Source organism: Tamandua tetradactyla, chromosome 5 (assembly GCF_023851605.1).
Source record: "Tamandua tetradactyla isolate mTamTet1 chromosome 5, mTamTet1.pri, whole genome shotgun sequence".
Classification (NCBI taxonomy): Eukaryota; Metazoa; Chordata; class Mammalia; order Pilosa; family Myrmecophagidae; genus Tamandua; species Tamandua tetradactyla.
The window spans coordinates 93,708,689-93,726,030 of NC_135331.1; the positions used below are offsets into that span (position 1 = coordinate 93,708,689).

A 17,342-nucleotide genomic window follows, 5' to 3' on the forward strand; every position below is an offset into this window, starting at 1 on the left:
TCAGTGCTCTTGCTTTAGGTTTAAGGTCCATAAAACCGCCTCCAGTTGTAAGATCCATAAGATATCTCCCTACATTTTCCTCTAACTGTTTTATGGTCTTAGACCTAATGTTTAGATCTTTGATCCATTTTGAGTTAACTTTTGTATAGGGTGTGAGAGATGGGTCTTCTTTCATTCTTTTGCATATGGATATCCAGTTCTCTAGGCACCATTTATTGAAGAGACTGCTCTGTCCCAGGTGAGTTGGCTTGACTGCCTTATCAAAGATCAAATGTCCATAGATGAGAGGATCTATATCTGAGCACTCTATTCGATTCCATTGGTCGATATATCTATCTTTATGCCAATACCATGCTGTTTTGACCACTGTGGCTTCATAATATGCCTTAAAGTCAGGCAGCGCGAGACCTCCAGCTTCGTTTTTTTTCCTCAAGATATTTTTAGCAATTCGGGGCACCCTGCCCTTCCAGATAAATTTGCTTATTGGTTTTTCTATTTCTGAAAAATAAGTTGTTGGGATTTTGATTGGTATTGCATTGAATCTGTAAATCAATTTAGGTAGGATTGACATCTTAACTATATTTAGTCTTCCAATCCATGAACACGGTATGCCCTTCCATCTATTTAGGTCTTCTGTGATTTCTTTTAGCAGTTTTTTGTAGTTTTCTTTATATAGGTTTTTTGTCTCTTTAGTTAAATTTATTCCTAGGTATTTTATTCTTTTAGTTGCAATTGTGAATGGGATTCGTTTCTTGATTTCCCCCTCAGCTTGTTCCTTACTAGTGTATAGAAATGCTACAGATTTTTGAATGTTGATCTTGTAACCTGCTACTTTGCTGTACTCATTTATTAGCTCTAGTAGTTTTGTTGTGGATTTTTCCGGGTTTTCGACGTATAGTATCATATCATCTGCAAACAGTGATAGTTTTACTTCTTCCTTTCCAATTTTGATGCCTTGTATTTCTTTTTCTTGTCTAATTGCTCTGGCTAGAACCTCCAACACAATGTTGAATAATAGTGGTGATAGTGGACATCCTTGTCTTGTTCCTGATCTTAGGGGGAAAGTTTTCAATTTTTCCCCATTGAGGATGATATTAGCTGTGGGTTTTTCATATATTCCCTCTATCATTTTAAGGAAGTTCCCTTGTATTCCTATCTTTTGAAGTGTTTTCAACAGGAAAGGATGTTGAATCTTGTCGAATGCCTTCTCTGCATCAATTGAGATGATCATGTGATTTTTCTGCTTTCTTTGTTGATATGGTGTATTACATTAATTGATTTTCTTATGTTGAACCATCCTTGCATACCTGGGATGAATCCTACTTGGTCATGATGTATAATTCTTTTAATGTGTTGTTGGATACGATTTGCTAGAATTTTATTGAGGATTTTTGCATCTGTATTCATTAGAGAGATTGGTCTGTAGTTTTCTTTTTTTGTAATATCTTTGCCTGGTTTTGGTATGAGGGTGATGTTGGCTTCATAGAATGAATTAGGTAGTTTTCCCTCCACTTCGATTTTTTTGAAGAGTTTGAAGAGAATTGGTACTAATTCTTTCTGGAACGTTTGGTAGAATTCACATGTGAAGCCATCTGGTCCTGGACTTTTCTTTTTAGGAAGCTTTTGAATGACTAATTCAATTTCTTTACTTGTGATTGGTTTGTTGAGGTCATCTATGTCTTCTTGAGTCAAAGTTGGTTGTTCATGTCTTTCCAGGAACCCGTCCATTTCCTCTAAATTGTTGTATTTATTAGCATAAAGTTGTTCATAGTATACTGTTATTACCTCCTTTATTTCTGTGAGGTCAGTAGTTATGTCTCCTCTTCCATTTCTGATCTTATTTATTTGCATCCTCTCTCTTCTTCTTTTTGTCAATCTTGCTAAGGGCCCATCAATCTTATTGATTTTCTCATAGAACCAACTTCTGGCCTTATTGATTTTCTCTATTGTTTTCATGTTTTCAATTTCATTTATTTCTGCTCTAATCTTTGTTATTTCTTTCCTTTTGCTTGCTTTGGGGTTAGCTTGCTGTTCTTTCTCCAGTTCTTCCAAATGGATAGTTAATTCCTGAATTTTTGCCTTTTCTTCTTTTCTGATATAGGCATTTAGAGCAATAAATTTCCCTCTTAGCACTGCCTTTGCTGCGTCCCATAAGTTTTGATATGTTGTGTTTTCATTTTCATTCGCCTCGAGGTATTTGCTAATTTCTCTTGCAATTTCTTCTTTGACCCAGTCGTTGTTTAGGAGTGTGTTGTTGAGCCTCCACGTATTTGTGAATTTTCTGGCACTCTGCCTATTATTGATTTCCAACATCATTCCTTTATGGTCCGAGAAAGTGTTGTGTAAGATTTCAATCTTTTTAAATTTGTTAAGACTTGCTTTGTGACCCAGCATATGGTCTATCTTTGAGAATGATCCATGAGCACTTGAGAAAAAGGTGTATCCTGCTGTTGTGGGATGTAATGTCCTATAAATGTCTATTAAGTCTAGTTCATTTATAGTAATATTCAGATTCTCTATTTCTTTGTTGATCCTCTGTCTAGATGTTCTGTCCCTTGATGAGAGTGGTGAGTTGAAGTCTCCAACTTTTATGGTATATGAGTCTATTTCCCTTTTCAGTGTTTGCAGTATATTCCTCACGTATTTTGGGGCATTCTGATTCGGTGCGTAAATATTTATGATTGTTATGTCTTCATGTTTAATTGTTCCTTTTATTAGTATATAGTGTCCTTCTTTGTCTCTTTTAACTGTTTTACATTTGAAGTCTAACTTGTTGGATATTAGTATAGCCACTCCTGCTCTTTTCTGGTTGTTATTTGCATGAAATATCTTTTCCCAACCTTTCACTTTCAACCTATGTTTATCTTTGGGTCTAAGATGTGTTTCCTGTAGACAGCATATAGAAGGATCCTGTTTTTTAATCCATTCTGCCAATCTATGTCTTTTGATTGGGGAATTCAGTCCATTAACATTTAGTGTTATTACTGTTTGGATAATATTTTCCTCTGCCATTTTGCCTTTTGTATTATATATATATCATATCTGACTTTCCTTCTTTCTACACTCTTCTCCATACCTCTCTCTTCTGTCTTTTTGGTTCTGACTCTAGTGCTCCCTTTAGTATTTCTTGCAGAGCTGGTCTCTTGGTCACAAATTCTCTCAGTGACTTTTTGTCTGAGAATGTTTTAATTTCTCCCTCATTTTTGAAGGACAATTTTGCTGGATATAGGAGTCTTGGTTGGCAGTTTTTCTCTTTTAGTAATTTAAATATATCATCCCACTGTCTTCTAGCCTCCATGGTTTCTGCTGAGAAATCTACACATAGTCTTATTGGGTTTCCCTTGTATGTGATGGATTGTTTTTCTCTTGCTGCTTTCAAGATCCTCTCTTTCTCTTTGACCTCTGACATTCTAACTAGTAAGTGTCTTGGAGAACGCCTATTTGGGTCTAATCTCTTTGGGGTGTGCTGCACTTCTTGGATCTGCAAATTTAGGTCTTTCATAAGAGTTGGGAAATTTTCAGTGAAAATTTCTTCCATTAGTTTTTCTCCTCCTTTTCCCTTCTCTTCTCCTTCTGGGACACCCACAACACGTATATTTGTGCGGTTCATATTGTCCTTGAGTTCCCTGATACCCTGTTCAAATTTTTCCATTCTTTTCCCAATAGTTTCTGTTTCTTTTTGGAATTCAGATGTTCCATCCTCCAAATCACTAATTCTATCTTCTGTCTCTTTGAATCTATCATTGTAGGTATCCATTGTTTTTTCTATCTTTTCTACTTTGTCCTTCACTTCCATAAGTTCTGTGATTTGCTTTTTCAGTTTTTCTATTTCTTCTTTATGTTCATTCCATGTCTTCTTCATGTCCTCCCTCAATTTATCGATTTCGTTTTTGAAGAGGTTTTCCATTTCTGTTCGTATATTTAGCATTAGTTGTCTCAGCTCCTGTATCTCATTTGAACTATTGGTTTGTTCCTTTGACTGGGCCATATTTTCAATTATTTGAGCATGATCCGTTATCTTCTGTTGGCGTCTGCGCATTTAGACAGATTTCCCTGGGTATTGGATCCAAAAGTTTGGAAGATTTTTCTGTGAAATCTCTGGGTTCTGTTTTTCTTATCCTGCCCAGTAGGTGGTGCTCGTGGCACACGTTTGTCTGCGGGTCCCACCAGTAAAAGGTGCTGTGGGACCTTAAACTTTGGAAAACTCTCGCCGTCCTGGGGGTTCGCTAGCCGAAGCGGCTTGAGCCGGCCCGGGGTCCGAACGCAGGGAGGGTTGCTGGTCGCCGCAGTCAGGGAAAGAGCCCGTCCGAATTTCCTAGTCGGCCCTGGGCAACAAGCGTGGCGGGAGGGCGCCAGCGGCAGCGGCCCGCCCGAGAGAGTGCACGTTCCCCGGGAGTCACGGGTTTGGAAGGGGCCTCCCCCACCCGCCACCGTTCTCCGCGGCCTGGGGGTTTCCGATCCAATTCTCTCAGTTGGTCCGGGGGCTGCGCGTGGTGTGGGCGCCAGCCGCCTTGGTTTCAGGGGACCGCCTCTCCAATTCTCCCAGCCGGCCCGGGAAGGGGGAAGGGAGTAACTCCGGCCGCTTGCCACCCCACCCGGTAAGGCCCGCGCGCCTCGGCGATCTCACCCGAGCTGCTTCTCTCAGCCAGCCAGCCGTTCCAGGATGGGGTACGCTGTCTTTTTTATCTCTGTTGTGGCTTTGGGCGCTTTCTGTATCGTTTCTACTCCCCTAGTAGGTGTCCTGGAGAAGAAACTAAGATCCGCGCGTCTTACTAAGCCGCCATCTTCCAGGAAGTCCGGGCATATGGAGGGAGGAAATTCTTGAGCACTGTATCTTAGAAGATCTAAAGTGCTCCCAGGCTGTTTTTTGTGTTGTCTGAAATCCTTGTTCTGCCACAAACAAAGCTTATCAGCATATTCCTCACTGTAAATCTTACCTTCAGTGATCAGTTGCTGAAAGATTTGTCCGATGCAGTTGGAAAGAAACAATATTCTCCATGTTCCATTTCTTTTTATTTTAGTAAATTACCAGTAATAGATCTCTTTTTATTGGTTTCAGAAATCTTTCTGATGACATTAGTGTTTCTGATTCCCATTCGGAATCTGCTGTACTTTAGAGCAGTGTTCCTCAGGGTGTGTTTGAGGACCAGTGCTGAGCTGCAAATTTTTGTTACTAGTTTACAATTAAATAACATTTAAAAATGTGTATGGGGTGGGCCATGGTGACTCACCTGGGCAGAGTTCTCGCCTGCCATGCCAGAGACCTGGGTTTGATTCCTGGTGCCTGCCCATGTGAAAAAAAAAAGTGTATGGTATGGAGACATCATCAACATGGCAATTTAAAATAGCCCCTGGAAAAGTCTCCCCTCAAAATCAACCAATACAGAAACAAATCCCACTTGCTTGGAACTCGAGTATAATAGACACTGGAGAGGAACTCCACAAACACTGAATCTAAGAAAAAGGAAAAAAACAGAATACCAAACTCAGTAGAATATTTACATCCCAGACTCATCAGTCTGGACCACTCCCCCTCACTTTATCCCACGTAGCTTAAGAGTTGCACAGGCAGCATGGCTCGGGTCTCTCCTGCTGAGGATGCAGACCAAAAACCCAAATATGCAAATAGATTGAAAGTGAAAGGGTAGAAAAAAGATAATCCATGCAAATAGTAACCAAAAGAGAGCTGACAGAACTATACTAATATCAGACAAAATAGACTTTAAGACAAAAGCTGTTAAAAGAGACAAAGGATACTTTATAGTAATAAAATGGTCAGTCTACTAAGAAGAAATAATAATTGTAAATATTTATGTATCTAACCACAGTGCCTCAAAATATGTAGGTAGACACTAGCAAAACTGAAGGGAGGCAGACACCACTGCCAGTCTTCCTTCCGCAGCCATGGTTAACTCCACTGTGTTCTTTGACATTGCCATCGGCAGCAAACCCAGAAGCTGCATCTCCTTTGAGCTGTTTGCAGACAAGTTCCAAAGACAGCAGAAAAGTTTCATGCTCTGTGCACTGAGGAGAAAGTTTTGATTATAAGGTGTCATGGTCAGGTTCATGTGTCAACTTGGCCAGGTGGTGGTGCCTGGTTCTCTGGTTGGGCAAGTGCTGCCCTGTCTGTTGCTATGAGGACATTTCATGGACTTAAGTCATGATCATGTTGGCTGCATCCATAGCTGATTGCTTTTGCAGTCAGGTAAGGGAAGTATGTTCTGCAATGAGTGATACTTAATCTAATCACTGGAAGGCTTTTAAGGAGGATTCGAAAGAGAGCATCACTCTTCCTGCTTCAGCCAGCCGGTCTCTCCTGACAGTTCTCTGACGACCTTCATTGGAGCTACCACTTTGCAGCCTGCCCTACAGACCTTGGACTGTATATGCCCGTGGTTCTGTGAGACACTTGTATAAATTTTGCACTTACAGATATCTCCTGCTGATTCTGTTTCTCTAGAGAATGCTTGCTAATACAGAAGGGTTCCTGCTTTCACAGAATTATTCCTGGGTTTAGGTACCAGGGTGGTGACTTCACATGCCATAACAGCACTAGTGGCAAGTCCATCTACAGGGAGAAGGTTGTTGATAAGAACTTCAGTCTGAAGCATACAGGTCCATGGCTAATGCTGGATCCAAAACAAATGGTTCCCAGTTTTTCATCTGCACTGCTCAGCTGAGTGGTTCTATGGCAAGCATGTGGTCTTTGGCAAAGTGAAAAAAGAAATCAATATTGTGGAAGCATTGGAGCACTTTAGGCCCAGGAACGGCAAGACCAGCAAGATCACCATTGCTGACTGGACAACTCTAATAAATTTGATTTGTGTTTTGTCTTATCTACTAGACCATTCTTTCTGTAGCTCAGAAGAGTGTCCCAACTCCCTTGGTCTGCCTCAGTGTCCTATTATTGTGCTCTCACTGTAGTTCTTTGGTATCTACATTATCTTTCCTTCCCAAGTCTAGCTGGATTAGAGTTAAGTTTATGAAATAAACAGTTGAAAAATATATGAAGGGAGTTATCTCTACAATAACAGTTGGAGACTTTAGTATACCACTTACCAGTAAATAAAACATCTAGACAGAAGATCAATAAGAAAACAGAGAACTTGAATAATAAGATAAATGAACTAGATCTAATGGACATAAACAGAATACTGAACTCCAAAACAGCAGGTATACATTCTCAAATGCACATGGATCATTCTCCAGGTTAGACTGAATGTTGGGTCATAAAGCTGTCTCAATAAATTTAAGAAGATTGAAATTATATAGTGCATCTTATCTGACCACAGTGGAATTAAGGTGAAATCAGTAACATGCAGAACTGGAAAATCCACAAATATATGGAATTTACATACTCTTAAACAATCAGTGGGTCAAAGAAGAAATGACAAGAGAAATCAGTAAATATTTTGAGATGCATGAAAATGAGAACAGAACATATCAAAACTTATGGGATACAGCAAAGGCAGTGCTGAGAGGGAAACTGATAGCTCTAAATGCTTACATTAAAAAAGAGGGGAAAAAAGTCAGTTGTAATGATAAAATATTTATTCCTTCTAACCTCCTATATTCTGGAGCAGCTAGAAGAAAAAATCTGAGAGGATGGTATTGTAGCCCATAACAAACTGGGATTTGTCCTATAACTGCTTATTGAAGAGTGTTCTGAAAAGTACTGCTTTTTTCTTTCTTTGCTTTGTATATATGTTAGATTATAAAATTTAAAAAGTTAAAAAAAAAAAGAGCGAAAAGAGCCAAAGTCAAGACATAACTGCACACCTGGAGGAACTAGAAAAAGAACTGAAAACTAAATCCAAAAGAGCAGAAGGAAAGAAATAACAAACATTAAAGCAGATGTAAATGAAATAGAGATTTAAAAAAGAGAGAGGAATAATAAACCAAAAGTTACTTCTTTGAAAAGATCAATAAAATGACAAACCTTTAGCTAGACTGACAACAAAAAAATAGAGAAGATGCAAATAAAATCAGAAATGATAGGATGTTATTCCTGACTTCACAGAAATAAAAAGGCTCATAAGAGGATGCTTTGAACATCTGTTGTGCCAACAAATTAGACAATCTGCATGAAATGGGCAAAGTGTTAGAAAAACACAACCTGCAATGATTCTAGAAGAAATAGAAGATCTCAGCAGAAAAGAGGTTGAATCAGTCATCAAACACCTCCCAACAAAGAAAAGTCCAGGACCGGATGGCTTCATGGGTGAATTCTACCAAAGATTCCGAGAAGAATTAATGTCAATCTTGCTCAAACTGTTTAAAAAAATTCAAGAGGAGGGAATACTACCGAGCTCATTCTGTGAGGCCAGCAGCACTTCATACCAAAACCAAACAGAGATACCACAAGGAAAGAAAATTATAGACATTTCTCTTACAGGTGCAAAATCCTCAAAAAGAGAAATACGAGCAAATTGAATCCAACAGCACATTAAAAGATTTAAACACCATGTTCAAGTCAGATTTATCCCAGGTATGCATTGATGTTTCAACGTAGAAAGTCAATTAATGCAGTACACCTTATTGACAAAACAAAGGGGGAAAAACCACATGATCATCTAAATTGTTGCAGAAAAGGCATTTGGCAAAATTTAACATGCTTTCTTGAGAAAAACACTTAAAAAAGTAGGAGTAGAAGGAAACTTCCTCAACATGGTAAAGGGCATTTATGAAAAACCAATAGCTAACTTCAGACTTAATGGTGAAAGACTGAATACTTTCCCTCTAAGATCTGGAACAAGACAAGGTTGCCTTTGTCACTGTTATTCAAATTGTATTGGAAGTTCTAGCCAGAGCAATTAGGTAAGAAAAAGAAATAAAAGGCATCCAAATTGGAAAGGAAGAAAAAAACTTTCACTATTTGTAGATGACATGATCCTATACATAGAAAGTCCAAAAAAATCTACAACAAAGCTACTAGAGCTAATAAATACATGCAGCAAAGTCGTGGGGTATAAGATCAACATGCAAAAATCAGTAGTATTGGCCTTGTTGCCCCGGCTGCCAGCGTGTGATGGAGACTGGACACTGGGTGTTCAAAGACTCGGTGTTTCAGGAGTGGCGGGAGCAGTAGTGCAGGTTGCCTGTATCGTACTGCATCATGCACTGCGAACCACAGTGGTTTTAGAAGAAACAGGCAGCAACGATGATGTTGAAGCTTTAACTTCCAAGAAATTCAAAGGGGACCTGGCCTGCAGAAGACAAGCATGTCAGAGTCTCAAGTGTCTGTCTTTTTTCTAAGTGACTCTCTGTAATTTGTTCCCTCTAACCCCAAAATAAGTTTCAGTCTTTTGGGAGTCTTTATAGATCTGTTTCCCTTAGGTTCTATATGTTCTTACTACGTAGAAGCTGCCAACACAGATAACTTTTAGTACCATAGGAGCAAAACACCCAAACCTCGATGCCAGGTTGTTTTATGTATATTGCCTCATTTACTCTTCACAGAGTCCGGCGTTATTATTTTGCTGATGAAAAGGTTATAGAGCAAATAAGGTGTAACACAAGCATTCAAACTCTGGTCTCTTTGGCTCCAGAATACCTTTCTACTATATTATAATGTTCCGCAAAGTAGTAGTGGCTATATTCTCCAGCCATTTCTTCTCTGCCTTTTAGAAAAATAGTTCTAACTCTGAAATACTGAGTCTGTGTTCTAAACTTATCTTCTTTCTTAGTTGATTGTAGGGATCAAGTATAATATTACCTTCTACCTAGAAAGAAATCCCTTTACTCAATCCTCTTTTCTGCTATGTTTCTCCCCCTTTCTTCTCTTCCCTTCCCTTCCTTTCTTTAATGAACAGTTGTCAGAAAGCACTGCAAGAGTGTTCCTGCATCTCCAAAAAACTGTCATCTACCAATTTGGCCATGACAAGGGATGTCCAGGAAGGCCAGGTGCAATGTCTGGCTCACCTGGGAAGGCACATGGAAGCACTAGAGTCACCTCAAATTTGTAAAATAAAGCAACCAACACTGACCATTTAACCACTGTGCTCTACCTTCAGTTTGCTATTTGTTCAAGTTTGCCGAACTTGGAGAGAACAATTTTCTGCCTTCAGAAACTAATTTCATTGCAGTCTTTTAATCCTTGGAGCTGCAGCAGATTGGCAGAGGCGTACCTGGCTCTGAAGCCATCTCTTTCAGTATCATTTGCATCATTTCAGAAATGGAACAATTTTACCTCAAGGGACAAAATTACCAAACCCTCCTTATCACACTCAGGAAAAGACTGTCTTTTGTTTTTTTCCTGAAACCTTGCTTGAGAGGAAAGAAAATAGCAGTAACAGTCAGAAAAATGAAAAACCTCTTTAAAATACTCAAAACTGGCAGAAGAGCGAGAAGCAGTGTTGATAGAGGCTCAGATGAAAGCTTGTGCCTCTTTTATAAGAACCAGGCTTTTACTTCAGTTCACCCAATCTCAGCAAACATCATTTGCTTTGGATAGGAACTTGAGAACTTAGCAGGAAATTGAAGATAGAATGAAAGGATTCAACTTCAAAGAAGAAACTTTGCTGTTGATTTTGGAGGTTATGAGTAAAGATATCATTCCAGAAAAAATAGACGATGAATCCATGCCGAGGTGAAGTGTGTAGACTTTGAAGCCTTGGCTGCCTTGGTGATTGCATCTTCGAAAGAATTTGAAGACAAATGGTTAAAAAAGATCGAAGACCATTTCTGTCCCCTTGAAAATCACTTCCATACAGAGATACAAATCTTGGCTTAGTGGTCCACTTAAAAACACAGAACATCTTGTACTGTATTAATTGTCCTTGTTTACCTCAGACAGGAGCCATTGCTGATAATGGAATATAGTGATTAAAAGTGGTTACTTACGTTTTTAAAAAAATCGGTTATGTTTCTATAACGAGTAATGAGCAATCTTGGAAGGAAATCAAGAAAAAAAATCCATTTACAATACAATGGCAAGAATCAAATATCTAGGGATAAATTTAACCAAGGATGTTGTGTTGGTTTGAAAGTATTATGTACCCAGAGAAGCCATGTTTTAATCCTAATTCAATATTGTGGTGGCAGCCTTTTCTTTTATCTTGATTCAAAACTGTAGCCTGGAAACTTTTTTGGGGGTGGTGGTAGTAGTGGTGCATAGTCCAGGAATTAAACCCAGGTCTCCTGCATGAAAGGCAAGCATTCTACCACTGAACCACCCTTGCACTCTATAGCCTGTAAACTTTTGATTATCTCCATGGACATTGATTAAATGGAGATGTGACTCTGCCCATTCCAGATGGGTCTCGATTAGATTACAGGAATCCTTTAAAAGAGGAAACATTTTTGAGAGAGTCAGAAATGACAGAAATTAAAGAAACTTCAGAGCCAACAAAGAGGGCTGATGCAAATGCTTGGACAACAGAAGTTTCAGAGAATAGAGACATGGATGTTTGGAGATGCGTGGAGCCCAGCAGACATCTTCATTGGATGTTAAGCAAGCTATAACCAGGAGAGAGCCAAGGGAAGCTGAGAGATGAAAGCCAGCCCCAGAGAAACAAAGTGAGGAATCCCCAAAGGAAAAGAGGCTGAAAGCAACAGAGCCCAGGAGCAAGGGACCAGCAAAAGACAGTCATGTGACTACCCAACTGACAGAGATGCTACAGACCCATCGGCCTTCCTTAAATTAAGGTATTTTTATCTGGATGCCTTACTTTGGGCATTTTTATAGGCTTAGAACTGTAAAACATGTAACTTATTAAATTCCCCTTTTATTCCTGCAAAGTATAGGCTAAGCCTATTTAAGATTAGGCCTGAAGAGTCACCCCCAGAGAACCTCTTTTGTTGCACAGATGTGGCCTCTCTCTCTCTAAGTCAATTCAGCATGTGCACTCACTGCCTTCCCTCCTACATGGGACATGACTCCCAGAGATGTAAATCTCCCTAGAAACATGGGGCAGAAAGCCTGTCCATTACAAATTCAATATCAAGGTGATATCTACTGAATGTGTAAGAATAACCTCCAGGATAGCTCTTGACTCTGTTTGGAATCTCTCAGTCATTGACACTTTGTTTCATTTCACTCTTCCCCCTTTTGGTCAAGAAGGTTTTCTCAATCCCTTGATGCTGAGTCTCAGCTCATTCTAGGGTTTCTGTCCCACGTTTCCAGGAAGGTCCACACCCCTGGGAGTCATGTCCCACATAGACGGGGGAGGGTGGTGAGTTTGTGTGTTGTGTTGGCTGGAGAGAGATGCCACATCTGAGCAACAAAAGAGGTTCTCCTGGGGGTGTCTCTTAGGCCTAATTTTAAGTAGGCTTGACCTATCCTTTGTGGGGTTAAGTTTCATTGGAACAAACCCCAAGACTGGGGGCTCAGCCTATAGCTTTGGTTGTTCACACTACTTGTGAGAATATCAAGAATTCAACTTGGGGAAGCTGAATTTCCCCCCGTTCTCACAATTCCTCAAAAGGGACTTTGCAAATACTTTTTTGTTCACTGATCAGATCACTCTGGGATTTATCGGGGCATCAGTCTGGACAAACCAACAAAATCTCACATCCTACTCAAGGTTCCATGTACTTATGGTGTTCAATTAAGTTGTCTACATAAGTTATATTAGGAAATGCACTAGTCAAAATATAAATATAAATTAACATTTTTTGCTTTATTCTCACACATAAGTTGAAATTTTAAAATGTTAATTACCATCTGTTTTCAGCACCCTGCAGTAATGACATTCCTTTGTTCTTCCTCATGCAAAAACATTTTAAATTTGTACATTTAGTTACTATCATTATACACTTTAGGCATTCCTAGATTATACCATCTCAGTCTTTATCATCTATCTTTCTTTCTAGTTTCATTTGTGCCCCCAGTCCTCCTCCCTCTATCATTCTCACATTCAGCTTCATTCAGTGTTTTAACATAAGTGTATTACAGTTAGGTAGTATTGTGCAGTCCATTTCTGAGTTTTTACATTCAGTCCTGTTGCATAATCTGTATCCCTTCAGCTCCATTTACCCAATATCTTACCCCATTTCTGTCTCCTGATGGTCTCTGTTACCAACAAAATTCTCCAAGTTTATTCACTAATGTCAGTTCATATCAGTGAGACCATACAGTATTTGTCCTTTTGTTTCTGGCAAATCTCACTCAGCTTAATGTCCTTAAGGTCCATCCATGTTGTTACATACTTCATAACTTTATTCTGTCTTACAGCTGCATAATATTCCACTATGTGTATATACCACAGTTTGTTTAGCCACTCGTCTGTTTATGGGCATTTTGGCTGTTCCCAGCTCTTCGCAATTGTAAATAATGCTGCTATAAACATTGGTGTGCAAATGTCTGTTTGTGTCCTTGTCCTCATGTCCTCTGAGTAGATACCTAGCAATGGTATTGCCGGGTCATATGGCAATTCTATATTTAGCTTTTGAGGAACCGCCAAACTGCCTTCCACAGCGATTGCATCATTTAACATTCCCACCAACAGTGGATAGTGTGTCTCTTTCTCCACATCCTCTCCAGCACTTGTCATTTTCTGTTTTATTGATAATACCCATTCTGTGGGTGTGAGATGATATCTCATTGTGGTTTTCATTTGCATTTCTCTAATAGCCAGGGACATTGAGCATCTCTTCATGTGCCTTTTGGCCATTTGTATTTCCTCTTCTGAGAAGTGTCTGTTCAAGTCTTTTGCCCATTTTGTAGTTGGGTTGGCTGTCTTTTTGTTGTTGAGTTGAACAATCTATTTATATATTCTGGATACTATTGCCTGATATGTCGTTTCCAAATATTGTCTCCTATTGTGTAGACTGTCTTTTTACTTTCTTGATGAAGTTCTTTGATGCACAGAAGTGTTTAATTTTGAGGAGTTCCCATTTATTTATTTATTTCTTCAGTGTTCTTGCTTTAGGTGTAATGTCTATAAAACCACCTCCAATTATAAGATTTATAAGATATTTCCCTACATTTTCTTCTACCAGATTTATGGCCTTCAATCTAATGTTTAGGTCTTTGATCCATTTTGAGTTAACTTTTGTATAGGGTGTGAGATACAGGTCCTCTTTCATTCTTTTGCATATGGATATCCAGTTCTCTAGGCACCATTTATTGAAGAGTCTGTTCTGTCCCAGGTGAGCTGGCCTGACTGCCTTATCAAAGATCAATTGTCCACAGATGAGAGGGTCTATATCTGAACAGTCTATTCGATTCTATTGGTCAATAAATCTATCTTTATGCCAGTACCATGCTGTTTTGACCACTGTAGCTTCATAATATGCCTTAAAGTCAGGTATCGTGAGACCTCTGACTTCATTTTTTTTTCTCAGGATACTTTTAGCTATTTGGGGCACCCTGCCCTTCCAGATAAATTTGGTTATTGGTTTTTCTATTTCTGAAAAGTAAGTTCGGATTTTAATTGGTATTGTACTGAATCTATAAATCAGTCTAGGTAGACTTGACATCTTAACTATATTAAGTCTTCCAATTCATGAACATGGTATGCCCTTCCATCTATTTAGGTCTTCTGTGATTTCTTTTAACAATTTCTTGTAGTTTTCTTTGTATAGCTCTTTTGTCTCTTTAGTTAAATTTATTCCTAAATATTTTATTCTTTTAGTTGCAGTTGTAAATGGAATTTGTTTCTTGATTTCCTTCTCAGATTATTCATTACTTGTGTATAGAAACACTACAGATTTTTGAGTGTTGATCTTGTAACCTGCCACTTTGCTGTACTCATTTATTAGCTGTGGTTGTTTTGCTGTGGATTTTTTTGGGTTTTCGACATATAGTATCATATCATCTGCAAACAGTGAGAGTTTTACTTCTTCCTTTCTGAATTTGATGCCTTGTATTTCTTTTCTTGTCTAATTGCTCTGGCTAGAACTTCCAACACAATCTTGAATAAAAGTGGTGATAGTGGACATCCTTGTCTTGTTCCTGATCTTAGGGGGAAAGTTTCAGTTTTTCCCCATTGAGGATGATGTTAGCTGTGGGTTTTTCATATATTCCCTTTATCATTTTGAGAAAGTTCCCTTCTATTCGTATCCTTTGAAGTGTTTTCACAGCAACAAAACTAGGTATGCTAGTTTTGTTGAAAGGAATGTTGAATTTTGTAAATGCCTTTTCTGCATCAATCGAGATGATGGTGTGGTTTTTCTGCTTTGATTTGTTGATATGGTGTATTACGTTAATTGATTTTCTTGTGTTGAACTATCCTTGCATACCTGGGATGAATCCTACTTGGTCATGGTGTATAATTCTTTTATTGTGTTGCTGGATTCAATTTGCTAGAATTTTGTTGAGGATTTTTGCATCTATATTCATTAGAGAGATTGGTCTGTAGTTTTCTTTTTTTGTAATATCTTTGTCTGGCTTTGGTATGAGGATGATGTTGGCTTGGTAGAATGAGTTAGGTAGCTGTGTTAGTTAGATTCAGTTGTCAGCTTGGCCAGGTGAGCATACCTAGTTTTGTTGCTGCGGACATAAGCCAATGGCACATGTGTTGGTTAGATTCAGTTATCAACTTGGCCAGGTGAGCATACCTAGTCTTGTTGCTGCAGACATAAGCCAATGGTACGTGAACCTCATCTGTTGCTAATTACATCTGCAGTCGGCTAGGAGGTGTGTCTGCTGCAATGAGTGACGTTTGACTTAATTGGCTGGTGCTCAAATGAGAGAGCGCAAGGCGGCACAACCTAAGCAGCTCGGCATTGCTCATCTCAGCACTTGCAGCTCAGCCCAGGCCTTTGGAGATGCAGAAAGAAGCCACCCTGGGGAAAGTTGTTGGAACCCAGGGGCCTGGAGAGAAGACCAGCAGAGACCATCCTGTGCCTTCCACGTAAGAAAGAACCTCAGTGGAAAGTTAGCTGCCTTTCCTCTGAAGAACTAACAAAATAAATCCCCTTTTATTAAAAGCCAGTTCATCTCTGGTGTGTTGCATTCCTGCAGCAAGCAAACTAGAACAGCACGGAACCTTATCTGTTGCTAATTACATCTGTATTCAGCTAGGAGGCGTGTCTGCTGCAATGAGTGACGTTTGACTTAATTGGCTGGTGCTCAAATGAGAGAGCGCAAGGCGGCACAACCTAAGCAGCTCGGCATTGCTCATCTCAGCACTTGCAGCTCAGCCCAGGCCTTTGGAGATGCAGAAAGAAGCCACCCTGGGGAAAGTTGTTGGAACCCAGGGGCCTGGAGAGAAGACCAGCAGAGACCATCCTGTGCCTTCCACGTAAGAAAGAAACACAGATGTAAAACCTGCAGGGCAGGCGCCGTGGGATTTCAAAGTCTGAAAGTCATTCATCCTTCAGCTTTAGAACATGGCAGTCCCACCCCTTCCAAGGGACCATGCAGTGGCCCGCCTCTTTCCAAATCAACCTCGGGGAACATCGAGGAGACCACCTCTTGGCTCCACTCTCTCCAGGCATCAGGGCCACCCCTGGACTCTCTACCATTTCTGGGGTACACATTCAACCCCTCCACGTGGTGGCAGTCAGGCTCTCCCAGTCCCCCAAGGAATGTGCTACACCTTTTCCAAGGCCTAAGGCTGCATAACTCTTCCACTGCAATGAGAGGGGAGACTCATCCTCACCGTTCAGGGTAAACTCACCCTCTCCACGCATATGGGTGGGTCCACTCTCCTGGCCAAGGTTTCTTGGCTTCAGACCCAAGTTTCCATGGTTCTCACTCTGCAAACTCCAATCTCTCCCTTTTGTGTCCTCCTTTGTCAAGATTGGCAGTGGTTCCATTTACACCAACTGTCTCTTCACGCACTCCAGGACTTCTCCATCATTCTCTTCACAGTTCCTCCAAAATCTTCCCCTTAGCCATCCAAAACACCGTTCAAACATATCTGGCATTTGCAAACCACAGCTGCACCCCACTCTCTGGTACCAAATCTGTTCTAGTTTGCTAGCTGCTGGAATGCAGCACACCAGAGACGGATTGGCTTTTAATAAAAGGGGATTTATTTTGTTAGTTCTTCAGAGGAAAGGCAGCTAACTTTCCACTGAGGTTCTTTCTTACGTGGAAGGCACAGGATGGTCTCTGCTGGTCTTCTCTCCAGGCCCCTGGGTTCCAACAACTTTCCCCGGGGTGACTTCTTTCTGCATCTCCAAAGGCCTGGGCTGAGCTGCAAGTGCTGAGATGAGCAATGCTGAGCTGCTTAGGCTGTGCTGCCTTGCGCTTTCTCATTTGAGCACCAGCCAATTAAGTCAAACGTCACTCATTGCAGCAGACACGCCTCCTAGCCGACTGCAGATGTAATTAGCAACAGATGAGGTTCACATGCCATTGGCTTATGTCTGCAGCAACAAAACTAGGTATGCTCACCTGGCCAAGTTGATGACTGAATCTAACTAACACAAGCCTCCACATATTTGTGAAT

At 40.1% G+C, this 17,342-nt stretch overlaps 1 protein-coding gene and 1 pseudogene across 1 annotated transcript in view; both read left to right on the forward strand.

Moving 5' to 3' along the window:
* C5H6orf89 (chromosome 5 C6orf89 homolog) overlaps positions 1-17,342 on the forward strand; it is a 93,663-nt gene that overhangs the window by 18,171 nt on the left and 58,150 nt on the right. The gene's annotated exons all lie outside the window — the stretch shown is intronic.
* On the forward strand, positions 3,657-15,483 carry LOC143684565 (uncharacterized protein C8orf76-like; annotated as a pseudogene).